This window comes from Oncorhynchus keta, chromosome 16 (assembly GCF_023373465.1).
Source record: "Oncorhynchus keta strain PuntledgeMale-10-30-2019 chromosome 16, Oket_V2, whole genome shotgun sequence".
Taxonomy (NCBI): Eukaryota; Metazoa; Chordata; class Actinopteri; order Salmoniformes; family Salmonidae; genus Oncorhynchus; species Oncorhynchus keta.
In genome coordinates this window covers 18,084,443-18,097,532 of record NC_068436.1, presented here as the reverse complement: position 1 = coordinate 18,097,532, position 13,090 = coordinate 18,084,443, and the positions used below count along the sequence as shown (strand labels likewise).

The 13,090-nt window shown below is 48.2% G+C and overlaps 1 protein-coding gene and 2 long non-coding RNA genes across 5 annotated transcripts in view; 2 read left to right on the top strand and 1 right to left on the bottom strand.

Moving 5' to 3' along the window:
- Positions 1 to 13,090, bottom strand: part of LOC127908011 (uncharacterized) — a 110,930-nt gene that overhangs the window by 26,212 nt on the left and 71,628 nt on the right. The gene's annotated exons all lie outside the window — the stretch shown is intronic.
- Positions 1 to 13,090, top strand: part of LOC118378322 (E3 ubiquitin-protein ligase DTX1-like) — a 55,889-nt gene that overhangs the window by 17,552 nt on the left and 25,247 nt on the right. The gene's annotated exons all lie outside the window — the stretch shown is intronic.
- Positions 6,020 to 7,533, top strand: LOC127908009 (uncharacterized). Of its 3 annotated transcripts, none has more exons than XR_008065874.1 (4): positions 6,020 to 6,123; positions 6,346 to 6,456; positions 6,716 to 6,789; positions 6,864 to 7,533. It is a non-coding gene; the product is annotated as an uncharacterized LOC127908009 (long non-coding RNA). The 3 variants fall into 3 exon arrangements; XR_008065873.1 differs by having other exon boundaries at positions 6,309 to 6,456; XR_008065872.1 differs by having other exon boundaries at positions 6,067 to 6,160; positions 6,235 to 6,456.

Sequence of the window (13,090 nt, the reverse complement as noted above, 5' to 3'; positions counted from 1 at the left end):
GGGATGGAGGGGAGGAATGAGGGGATGGAGGGGAGGGAGATGGAGGGGAGGGGGAGGAGGATGGAGATGGAGGGGAGGAATGAGGGGATGGAGGGGAGGAATGAGGAGATGGAGGGAGGGGAGGAATGAGGGAATGGAGGGAGGGGAGGAATGAGGGGATGGAGGGATGGCGGGAGGGGAGGAATGAGGGGATGGAGGGAGGGGAGGAGGCCTCCCACAGTCACTCTCTTCCCCCTCTACCCTGCACTCGCCCACCCCCTCCAACTCTTCCTTCGCTCTGTCTCTCTGTCTTTGGGTTTCCCAGGACTCCTGTGTTCTGGGGGCCCATCCCGGGCTCTATTGTGTGCGCCCAAGCGTTTCCACGGCAACCTTTGTGGCTGCATTGAGGCCTAGTCGGCATTAGCAACACAATGCCCCGCTCTGCAGTGGCCAGCCCGAGACAACAGGGTCTGAGCTGGGGGAGCAGTGAGGCAGGTAGGGGGGGTTGTTTTTTGGGGAGTAGAAGGTTAGGGGCGGAGGAGGGGAGTTCGAGGTATACATGGATGGGGGTGAAGGGATTTCTGGATAGTAGGGAGTGGGGGGGTAGAAGGAAGACAAAAGCAGAAGCCACAGTCATCATTGTAGTGCTCCGTCTCGGTCTGTCTTGAGGTTTTTGTCAAGGAGGATCTTGGGGGGTTGGGGAGCAAGAGAGACCTACATTTAGGGAGTTTGGGGGGGGTAGACATAGCCAGCCAGACACAGACACTGTCAGAGGGAAGGAGGGGAGGGACGGACAAAGGAACAACTCAGCAACTAGCAGAGATTGATCACAATCAGGCCACAGCCGGAGGGAGGGATGGAGGGAGGGAGGGAGGAGGGAGGGAGGGAGGGAGGGAGGGAGGGAGAAATAGAGCAAACCTAGATTGTTGATTGTAATATGCAGAGCAGTGTTACGTTGTCAGTCAGTTGTCACATACACAGAGTTGTGACACACAGAGAAAGTCAATATTGACGTCCTCACAAAGCTGCAGGAATGTGTCTCTTTCTTCTAGTGGGGGAGTGTGAGACAGAGACGACAGAGTGAAAACAGAAAGGGGGAGGAAGGGTTTCAGAGGGCTGAGAAAAGAGGAGCGAGAGAGAGACAGTGTGGTAACACCGTTACACTGTATATAGACATAATGAGGAGAGAGAGAGAGACAGTGTGGTAACACCGTTACACTGTATATAGACATAATGAGGAGAGAGAGAGAGAGTGTGGTAACACCGTTACACTGTATATAGACATAATGAGAAAAGAGGAGAGAGAGAGAGACAGTGTGGTAACACCGTTACACTGTATATAGACATAATGAAGAGAGAGAGAGACAGTGTGGTAACACCGTTACACTGTATATAGACATAATGAGAAAAGAGGAGAGAGAGAGAGACAGTGTGGTAACACCGTTACACTGTATATAGACATAATGAGAAAAGAGAGAGAGAGAGACAGTGTGGTAACACCGTTACACTGTATATAGACATAATGAGGAGAGAGAGAGAGACAGTGTGGTAACACCGTTACACTGTATATAGACATAATGAGGAGAGAGAGAGAGACAGTGTGGTAACACCGTTACACTGTATATGAGGAGAGAGAGAGACAGACATAATGAGACATAATGAGGAGAGAGAGAGAGACAGTGTGGTAACACCGTTACACTGTATATAGACATAATGAGGAGAGAGAGAGAGACAGTGTGGTAACACAGTTACACTGTATATAGACATAATGAGAGAAGAGGAGAGAGAGAGAGAGACAGTGTGGTAACACCGTTACACTGTATATAGACATAATGAGAAAAGAGGAGAGAGAGACAGTAACAGACTGTATATAGACATAATGAGGAGAGAGAGAGAGACAGTGTGGTAACACCGTTACACTGTATATAGACATAATAAGAGAGAGAGAGACAGTGTGGTAAAGTTACACTGTATATAGACATAATGAGGAGAGAGAGAGAGACAGTGTGGTAACACCGTTACACTGTATATAGACATAATAGACATAATGAGACATAAGAGGAGAGAGAGAGAGACAGTGTGGTAAACATAATGAGAAAAGAGGAGAGAGAGAGAGACAGTGTGGTAACACCGTTACACTGTATATAGACATAATGAGAAAAGAGAGAGAGAGAGAGACAGTGTGGTAACACCGTTACACTGTATATAGACATAATGAGAAAAGAGGAGAGAGAGAGAGACAGTGTGGTAACACCGTTACACTGTATATAGACATAATGAGGAGAGAGAGAGAGAGACAGTGTGGTAACACCGTTACACTGTATATAGACATAATGAGGAGAGAGAGAGAGACAGTGTGGTAACACCGTTACACTGTATATAGACATAATGAGGAGAGAGAGAGAGACAGTGTGGTAACACCGTTACACTGTATATAGACATAATACAGTGTGGTAACACCGTTACACTGTATATAGACATAATGAGGAGAGAGAGAGAGACAGTGTGGTAACACCGTTACACTGTATATAGACATAATGAGGAGAGAGAGAGAGACAGTGTGGTAACACCGTTACACTGTATATAGACATAATGAGAAAAGAGAGAGAGAGACAGTGTGGTAACACCGTTACACTGTATATAGACATAATGAGGAGAGAGAGAGAGACAGTGTGGTAACACCGTTACACTGTATATAGACATAATGAGAAAAGAGAGAGAGAGACAGTGTGGTAACACCGTTACACTGTATATAGACATAATGAGAAAAGAGGAGAGAGAGAGAGACAGTGTGGTAACACCGTTACACTGTATATAGACATAATGACATGTTAAATGGGAAGTTGTGTGAGTGTAATATTTACTGTTCACTTTTTGTTTTTCACTTTTGTTTATCATTTCACTTGCTTTGGAGACGTAAACTGTTTCCCATGCCAATAAAACCCTTAAATAGAATTGAATTTAATTGGAGAGAGAGAGAGAGAGAGAGAGAGGAAGGGTAATAGAATCTCTGGAAACCGAGCCAAAAGTTAAAAAAATAATAGAACACAATTGAAATCGATACAATTTATTCATATGGCAACAGGTACAGTATTTTGTAATGCAACAGGGTTATGTTGCATTGACTGTGTCTGGCCAATAGGGGAGCTCTCTTCACTTTAATAGTCCACCAATCTACTGCTTTGTCTGGCTGTGATGCCGTTTTCATACAGCATATTGGTTAGCGATTTTCAAATGTATCAAAGTTATGGAATAACAAACTGGTGTGTGTGTGTATGGAATAACAAACTGGTGCGTGTGTGTGTGTGTGTGTGTGTGTGTGTGTGTGTGTGTGTGTGTGTGTGTGTGTGTGTGTGTGTGTGTGTGTGTGTGTGTGTGTGTGTGTGTGTGTGTGTGTGTACTTACACACGAGAGTATGAGAATGCTTGGGAGTTTGTTGCTCCCAAGGCTAAATCATTCAATCTTCATGACCATCTGGGGACACAGGGAGGAGAGGAGGGGGTGGAGAGGAAGAGAGATAACAAAGAAGGGGAGGAGTGTGTGATGGAGTGGGGGTTAGGGTCGCTAGAGGTCAATAGGCTCTCCCACCCTCCTCTCTCTTCTCCCACACCCAACCCTCCTCTCCCCCACCCTCCTCTCTTTCTTCTCCCCAACCTCCTCTCCCCCACCCTCTTCTCCCCCATCCCATCCTCCTTTCTCTGCTCCCCAACCCTCCTCTAACCCACCCCACCCTCCTTTCTCTTCTCCCCCACCCTCCTCTCCCCCACCCCACCCTCCATTCTCTTCTCCCCCACCCTCCTCTCCCCCACCCCACCCTCCATTCTCTTCTCCCCCACTCTCCTCTCCTCCACCACCCTCCCCAGTCTCACTGTCTGTCTGCCCCTCTCCCACTAAGACACTAGATACACAAACAACCCCAAAGAGAAATAAACTGTGCACTGCAATGTCCACATTCCATTGTCTTCCTAAGCTAACTAGTAAAGTATGTACACTGAGTGCACTAGGTTGACTAGTACAGTAGTCTTAGTAGATCTAGGATCAGCCTTCCTAATCCTAACCTTAACCAAACTGATCTTAGATCAGGGTTTAGGAGAAACTGCATCCTATTCAGAAGCAGGAAGTGTGATTCTCTGGGAACCAGAGTTTCTCACCCGGCTGAGATGCAGAGATGCTAATTCAAGTCTATAATAATGTCATTATTAACGAATTAGCACAGGAGGTGTGAGAGTGAGTGAGTGAGTGAGTGAGTGAGTGAGTGAGTGAGTGAGTGAGTGAGTGAGTGAGAGTGAATGAGAGAGGGATGGTAGGATATAAAGGGAGAGGTGTTACGACAGATGAGTGAGGAGGTGTGGAGTCAGGCGCAGAGAGCAAAAGATGTGGGAAAAAACATGCTTTAATGTCCCGGAAACATAACATGAACAAAAGTAGGAAAACAAATTAACAGAAATATAAACGGACAGTGTGAAACTCAACTACAAACAAAAATACACTCAAACAACAAAACAGACGAACAAGCCCGCACGAAACAGAAGCGGGCTGAACAGACTATATATAACCCTACCCTAACAACCAAACAAGAAACAGGTGCTACCAATTAGACAAAACTAAAGGAACACAGAACAACGGATCGGCGATAGCTAGTAGACCGGCGACGACGACCGCCGAACGCCACCCGAACAAGAAGGGGAATCACCTTCGGTAATATTCGTGACAGAGGAATATACAGATAAAACAACAGACAGACTCAGAGGGGAAGGGCCTTGGAAAAAGTAAGACCTCATCTGACCCTGAGAAAAGAGGAACAGATGACTGGAAGAGAAAGAAACCAATAGAGATATGGGTGAAGGACGTAGAGGAAGAGGAGCGTGGGAAAGACATTCACTTCATTTGTTTCATCTGCATTTTGGATAATGGGCTCCATGTTGTAAAGGCCCAATGCAGATGTTTTTATCTCAATATCAAATCATTTCTGGCTAACAATTAGGTACCTTACTGTGATTGTTTTCAATGAAAATGGTCAAAAAGAAACAAAAATAGCTTCTTAGCAAAGAGTCATTTCTCAAGCAAGAATTCTGCTCGGGCTGTCTGGGAGTGGTCTGAGTGGGGAGGGGAAAACTGAAAACAAGTTATTATTGGCAGAAAGGTTTGAAACTCTCTTATTGGTCTATTAACTAATATCCCGCATGGTGATGTCACCAGGGAGGCCAAAACTCCATCCCCACCAAACAGCTCTTATACTAAAAGGGCATTATCATCACTTTCACAATTTCTCAGTATTATTCCAACCTCGTAGCATGGAAATATACACTGAGTGTACAAAACATTAAGGACAACTTCCTGATATGGAGTCCCACCCCCCCCGTGCCCCCAGAACAGCCTCAATGTCAGGCATGGCCTCTAAGGGTGTCGAAAGCTTCCACAGGGATGCTGGCCCATTTTTTGACTTCAATGCTTCCCACAGTTGTGTTAAGTTGGCTGGATGTCCTCGGGTGGTGGACCATTCATGACCCCATGGGAGACTGTTGAGTGCCAGCAGCGTTGCAGTTCTGACACAAACTGGTGCACCAACAAAGTTCAGGCCATCTTTTGTCTTGCCTTCACCCTCTGAATGGTACACATACACAATCCATGTCTCAATTCTCTCAAGACTTAAAAATCATTTTTTAACCTGACTCCTCCCCTTCATCTATGCTGATTTGAAGTGGATGTAACAGGACATCAATAAGAGATCACAGCTTTCATCTGGATTCACCTTGTCAGTCTATGTCATAAAAAGAACAGGTGTACCAATGTTTTGTACACTTAGTGTATATAAAAATATTGAAATCATGTTTTGACTGCACTGAGCCTTTAAGGTCAAATGTATTAGTGCCTATGTGCTGTAGGTGAAGCAGGCCATGTTAGTGTTAGGTGAAGCAGGCCATGTGTTAGTGCCTATGTGCTGTAGGTGAGCAGGCCATGTGTTAGTGCCATGTGTTAGTGCCTATGTGCTGTAGGTGAAGCAGGCCATGTGTTTGTGCCTATGTACTGTAGGTGAAGCAGGCCATGTGTTTGTGCCTATGTGCTGTAGGTGAAGCAGGCCATGTGTTAGTGCCTATGTACTGTAGGTGAAGCAGGCCATGTGTTAGTGCCTATGTACTGTAGGTGAAGCAGGCCATGTGTTAGTGCCTATGTGCTGTAGGTGAAGCAGGCCATGTGTTAGTGCCTATGTACTGTAGGTGAAGCAGGCCATGTGTTAGTGCCTATGTACTGTAGGTGAAGCAGGCCATGTGTTAGTGCCTATGTGCTGTAGGTGAAGCAGGCCATGTGTTAGTGCCTATGTACTGTAGGTGAAGCAGGCCATGTGTTTGTGCCTATGTACTGTAGGTGAAGCAGGCCATGTGTTTGTGCCTATGTACTGTAGGTGAAGCAGGCCATGTGTTTGTGCCTATGTGCTGTAGGTGAAGCAGGCCATGTGTTAGTGCCTATGTGCTGTAGGTGAAGCAGGCCATGGTTTGTGCCTGTTAGTGCCATGTGCCTGTGCTGTAGGTGAAGCAGGCCATGTGTTAGTGCCTATGTACTGTAGGTGAAGCAGGCCATGTGTTAGTGCCTATGTACTGTAGGTGAAGCAGGCCATGTGTTAGTGCCTATGTACTGTAGGTGAAGCAGGCCATGTGTTTGTGCCTAAGCAGGCCATGTGTTAGTGCCTATGTGCTGTAGGTGAAGCAGGCCATGTGTTAGTGCCTATGTACTGTAGGTGAAGCAGGCCATGTGTTAGTGCCTATGTACTGTAGGTGAAGCAGGCCATGTGTTAGTGCCTATGTGCTGTAGGTGAAGCAGGCCATGTGTTTGTGCCTATGTACTGTAGGTGAAGCAGGCCATGTGTTAGTGCCTATGTACTGTAGGTGAAGCAGGCCATGTGTTAGTGCCTATGTGCTGTAGGTGAAGCAGGCCATGTGTTAGTGCCTATGTACTGTAGGTGAAGCAGGCCATGTGTTAGTGCCTATGTACTGTAGGTGAAGCAGGCCATGTGTTTGTGCCTATGTACTGTAGGTGAAGCAGGCCATGTGTTAGTGCCTATGTGCTGTAGGTGAAGCAGGCCATGTGTTTGTGCCTATGTACTGTAGGTGAAGCAGACCAACAACGGTGTGTGTAACTCTGAGTGCAGACATGCTAGTCTGTGTCACTGCGTCTGCGTCACAGGTGGTTGGTGGCACCTTAATTGGGGAGGATACACTCGTGGTAATGACTGGAGCAGAATCAGTGGAATGGTTTCAAATACATCTAACACATGGTTTCCATGTGTTTGATGCCATTCCGTTCGGTCTGTTCTGGACATTATTATGTGCTGTCCTCCCCTCAGCAGCCTCCACTGGTCTGAGTGGGTACATGTGTGTGTCTGAGTGGGTACATGTGTGTGTCTGAGTGGGTACATGTGTGTGTCTGAGTGGGTACATGTGTGTGTCTGAGTGGGTACATGTGTGTGTCTGAGTGGGTACATGTGTGTGTCTGAGTGGGTACATGTGTGTCTCTGAGTGGGTACATGTGTGTGTCTGAGTGGGTACATGTGTGTGTCAGGTGTATATATATACACTGCTCAAAAAAATAAAGGGAACACTTAAAAAACACAATGTAACTCCAAGTCAATCACACTACTGTGAAATCAAACTGTCCACTTAGGAAGCAACACTGATTGACAATACATTTCACATGCTGTTGTGCAAATGGAATAGACAACAGGTGGAAATTATAGGCATTTAGCAAGACACCCCCAATAAAGGAATGGTTCTGCAGGTGGGGACCACAGACCACTTCTCAGTTCCTATGCTTCCTGGTTGATGTTTTGGTCACTTTTGAATGCTGGCGGTGCTTTCACTCTAGTGGTAGCATGAGACGGAGTCTACAACCCACACAAGTGGCTCAGGTAGTGCAGCTCATCCAGGATGGCACATCAATGCGAGATGTGGCAAGAAGGTTTGCTGTGTCTGTCAGCGTAGTGTCCAGAGCATGGAGGCGCTACCAGGAGACAGGCCAGTACATCAGGAGATGTGGAGGAGGCCGTAGGAGGGCAACAACCCAGCAGCAGGACCGCTACCTCTGCCTTTGTGCAAGGAGGAGCACTGCCAGAGCCCTGCAAAATGACCTCCAGCAGGCCACAAATGTGCATGTGTCTGCTCAAACGGTCAGAAACAGACTCCATGAGGGTGGTATGAGGGCCCCACGTCCACAGGTAGGGGTTGTGCTTACAGCCCAATACCGTGCAGGACGTTTGGCATTTGCCAGAGAACACCAAGATTGGCAAGTTTGCCACTGTCGCCCTGTGCTCTTCACAGATGAAAGCAGGTTCACACTGAGCACATGTGATAGACATGACAGTCTGGAGACGCCGTGGAGAACGTTTTGCTGCCTGCAACATCCTCCAGCATGACCGGTTTGGCGGTGGGTCAGTCATGGTGTGGGGTGGCATTTCTTTGCGGGGCCGCCCAGCCCTCCATGTGCTCGCCAGAGGTAGCCTGACTGCCATTAGGTACCGAGATGAGATCCTCAGACCCCTTGTGAGACCATATGCTGGTGTGGTTGGCCCTGGGTTCCTCCTAATGCAAGACAATGCTAGACCTCATGTGGCTGGAGTGTGTCAGCAGTTCCTGCAAGAGGAAGGCATTGATGCTATGGACTGGCCCGCCCGTGCCCCAGACCTGAATCCAATTGAGCACATCTGGGACATCATGTTTCGCTCCATCCATCCACCCACGCCACGTTGCACCACAGACTGTCCAGGAGTTGGCGGAGGCTTTAGTCCAGGTCTGGGAGGAGATCCCTCAGTAGAACATCAGCCACCTCATCAGGAGCATGCCCAGGCGTTGAAGGGAGGTCATACAGGCACGTGGTTTTGGATTTTGTTGTTAGCACATTCAACTATGTAAAGAAAAAAGTATTTAATAAGAATATTTCATTCATTCAGATCTAGGATGTTATTTTAGTGTTCCCTTTATTTTTTTGAGCAGTGTATGTCTATATATATATATATATATGGTGGATTACACTTATGGTATCTAGTTGCTGTGTGTGTAATGATGAGTGGTTGTCTCTGTCTTTCTGTCTCTCTGTCTCTTGCTTTTCTTTCAGGGTTGTACACTGGTCATTCACTCTCTGACTCACTCATTGTTCCAGGTGTGTGTGTGTGTGTGTGTGTGTGTGTGTGTGTGTGTGTGTGTGTGTGTGTGTGTGTGTGTGTGTGTGTGTGTGTGTGTGTGTGTGTGTGTGTGTGTGTGTGTGTGTGTGTGTGTGTGTGTGTGTGTGTGTGTGTGTCAGTAGGACAGCTGGGAATTGTGTTAATGCATTGTAGATAAGCTGGGGCTCAAACGAGACTAAACCTTCTCCACAGTGCATTTCTACCTCACAATAACCGTCACGCTGCACGGTCAGCGGTCTCGTACGGCTTACTGTAGTATTAATAACCTCACTGACTGGTTACTGTCTCCATCTTCATTCAGCTCAGGTCTGGTCATAGGTCTAATAGGCCATTCAGCACTTAACATGACCCCTGTGTGTGTGTCAAGTTGTCAACAACACAGACTTGAGGTCAGACTGGATCTACTCTAAACTCTTAGAGAAGAAGTACCTAGCATAAGGGTTGTTCAACTGTCCCCATAGGAGAACCCCCTGAAACCCATTTTTGGGGGTTCCAAAGTGGAACTTTTTTCACCACCAAAGGGTTCTTTCTGAAAAAATCTATACAGTAACATATGGGGATAACATATCATTTTTGACGATATATCATGTCTTGTTGTTTTGACAATATCACAAGATTGAACACGTATTTTACCCCCAATTCTGATCTTGTCTCATCGCTGTAACTCCCCAACAGACTCGGGAGACGAAGGTGGAGTCATGTGTCCTCTGAAGCATGATCCGCCTAACCACTAACACCCACAGTCCCTGTGGGACCTCCCGACCACGGTCGCTTGTAATACAGCCGGGGATCAAACCCGGGTCTGTAGCGCCACTCAGGAAGTCCTCGCAGTATTATTTTAGCTGCCTCAAAACTCCAGTGTCCTTCCTTCAGAGCTTGATCTCCATCTGTTTCAATAGGGAGACATTTGGTTTTCATCACTTTCATTTCCATGACTGATTAAAAGTCGTGTTCTCATGGCTCCCTCTTGTCCCTCTGCAGCAGACATGAGGTGAGCAATATGTTTGGAACATCCAATTGCAATGAAATCACAGTAGCGAATCGAAATACATTTAGAATCGTGAGAATTGTAATACATATGGTATCATGATAATATTGTATCGGGAGGTCCCTGGTGATTCCCAGCCCACACACACACACACACACACACACACACACACACACACACACACACACACACACACACACACACACACACACACACACACACACACACACACACACACACACACAGTGAGTCACTCACTCACTCAGTGACTGTGACACCTGCAGGGGGGGGTTAACCAAAAGCCTCTTAGCTCCAACTCGAAGCTTGTTAAGGCAGAACCCTGAACCGGAAGCTACAGATGATGATGATGACAGTCACCTGCCACCAGTCCCTTTCACTGTCCTCCTGTCTACCTGTCTGTCTTCCTGTCTGTCTGTATGTCCTCCTGGACCTGTTAGGTAGTGGCTTGTTGACCTGTTAGGTAGTGGCTGTGTAGGTAGTGGCTGGCTGGTGGACCTGTTAGTGGACCGTTAGGTAGTGGCTTGTGGACCCGTAAGTGGCTTGTTGACCTGTTAGGTAGTGGCTTGTTAGGACCCCCGTTAGGTAGTGGCTGGTGGACCCGTTAGGTAGTGGTTAGTGGCTGGTGGAGTTAGGTAGTGGCTTGACCTTGACCTGTTAGGTAGTGGCTTGGCCGTTAGGTAGTGGTGGACCCGTTAAGTAATGGCTTGTTGACCTGTTAGGTAGTGGCTTGTGGACCCGTTAGGTAGTGGCTTGTTGACCTGTTAGGTAGTGGCTTGTTGACCCGTTAGGTAGTGGCTGGTGGACCTGTTAAGTAATGGCTTGTGGACCCGTTAAGTAATGGCTTGTTGACCTGTTAGGTAGTGGCTTGTTGACCCGTTAGGTAGTGGCTTGTGGACCCGTTAAGTAATGGCTTGTTGACCTGTTAGGTAGTGGCTTGTGGACCCGTTAAGTAATGGCTTGTTGACCTGTTAGGTAGTGGCTTGTTGACCCGTTAGGTAGTGGCTGGTGGACCTGTTAGGTAGTGGCTTGTGGACCCGTTATGTAGTGGCTTGTTGACCCGTTAGGTAGTGGCTGGTGGACCCGTTAGGTAGTGGCTGGTGGACCCGTTATGTAGTGGCTTGTTGACCCGTTAGGTAGTGGCTGGTGGACCCGTTAGGTAGTGGCTGGTTGGCCCGTTAGGTAGTGGCTTGTTGACCTTGTAATGAATTTCCTCCTCTTCCTCCGAAGAGGAGAGGGCGGATCAGAGGTTGACCCGGTGTGGTAATTGTCCATGGTAGTGGTCAAGGTACACATGAACAAACTAACAAAAACAAAAAATGTGAAAACTCAAAAGCAGTCATATCTGGTGCACACACAGAGACAGGAACAATCACCCACAAACACACAGTGAAACCCAGGCTACCTAAGTATGATTCTCAATCAGAGACAACTAATGACACCTGCCTCTGATTGAGAACCATACTAGGCCGAAACATAGAAATTCCCAAAACCTAGAAAAACAAACATAGACTGCCCACCCAACTCACGCCCTGACCATACTAACTAAATACAAAACACAGAAAATAAAGGTCAGAACGTGACAGACCTGTTAGGTAGTGGCTTGTAGACCCGTTATGTAGTGGCTTGTTGACCCGTTAGGTAGTGGCCCGTTAGGTAGTGGCTTGTTGGACCCGTTAGGTAGTGGCTGGTGGACCCGTTAGGTAGTGGCTGGTGGACCCGTTATGTAGTGGCTTGGTGACCCGTTAGGTAGTGGCTGGTGGACCCGTTATGTAGTGGCTTGTTGACCCGTTAGGTAGTGGCTGGTGGACCCGTTAGGTAGTGGCTGGTGGACCCGTTAGGTAGTGGCTGGTGGACCCGTTATGTAGTGGCTTGTTGACCCGTTAGGTACTGGCTGGTGGACCCGTTAGGTAGTGGCTGGTGGACCCGTTATGTAGTGGCTTGTTGACCCGTTAGGTAGTGGCGGGTTGACCCGTTAGGTAGTGGCTGGTGGACCCGTTAGGTAGTGGCTGGGTAGGTAGTGGCTGGGACCCGTTAGGTAGTGGCTGGTGGACCCGTTAGGTAGTGGCTTGTGGACCCGTTAGGTAGTGGCTGGTGGACCCGTTAGGTAGTGGCGTTAGGTAGTGGCTGGTGGACCCGTTAGGTAGTGGCTTGTTTACCCGTTGGAGTGGCCCGTTAGGTAGTGGCTGGTGGAGTTAGGTAGTGGCTTGTTGACCCGTTAGGTAGTGGCTGGCGTTAGGTAGTGGCTTGTTGACCCGTTAGGTAGTGGCTGGTGGACCCGTTAGGTAGTGGCTGGTGGACCCGTTAGGTAGTGGCTTGTTGACCCGTTAGGTAGTGGCTTGTTGACCCGTTAGGTAGTGGCTGGTGGACCCGTTAGGTAGTGGCTTGTTGACCCGTTAGGTAGTGGCTGGTGGACCCGTTAGGTAGTGGCTGGTGGACCCGTTAGGTAGTGGCGTTAGGTAGTGGCTGTGGACCCGTTAGGTAGTGGCTTGTTTACCCTAGGTAGTGGCTGGTGGACCCGTTAGGTAGTGGCTGGTGGACCCGTTAGGTAGTGGCTGGTGGACCCGTTAGGTAGTGGCTTGTGGACCCGTTAGGTAGTGGCTGGTGGACCCGTTAGGTAGTGGCTTGTTGACCCGTTAGGTAGTGGCTGGTGGACCCGTTAGGTAGTGGCTGGTGGACCCGTTAGGTAGTGGCTGGTGGACCCGTTAGGTAGTGGCTGGTGGACCCGTTAGGTAGTGGCTTGTTGACCCGTTAGGTAGTGGCTTGTTTACCCGTTAGGTAGTGGCTGGTGGACCCGTTAGGTAGTGGCTGGTGGACCCGTTATGTAGTGGCTTGGTGACCCGTTAGGTAGTGGCTTGTTGACCCGTTAGGTAGTGGCTTGTGGACCCGTTAGGTAGTGGCTGGTGGACCCGTTAGGTAGTGGCTGGTGGACC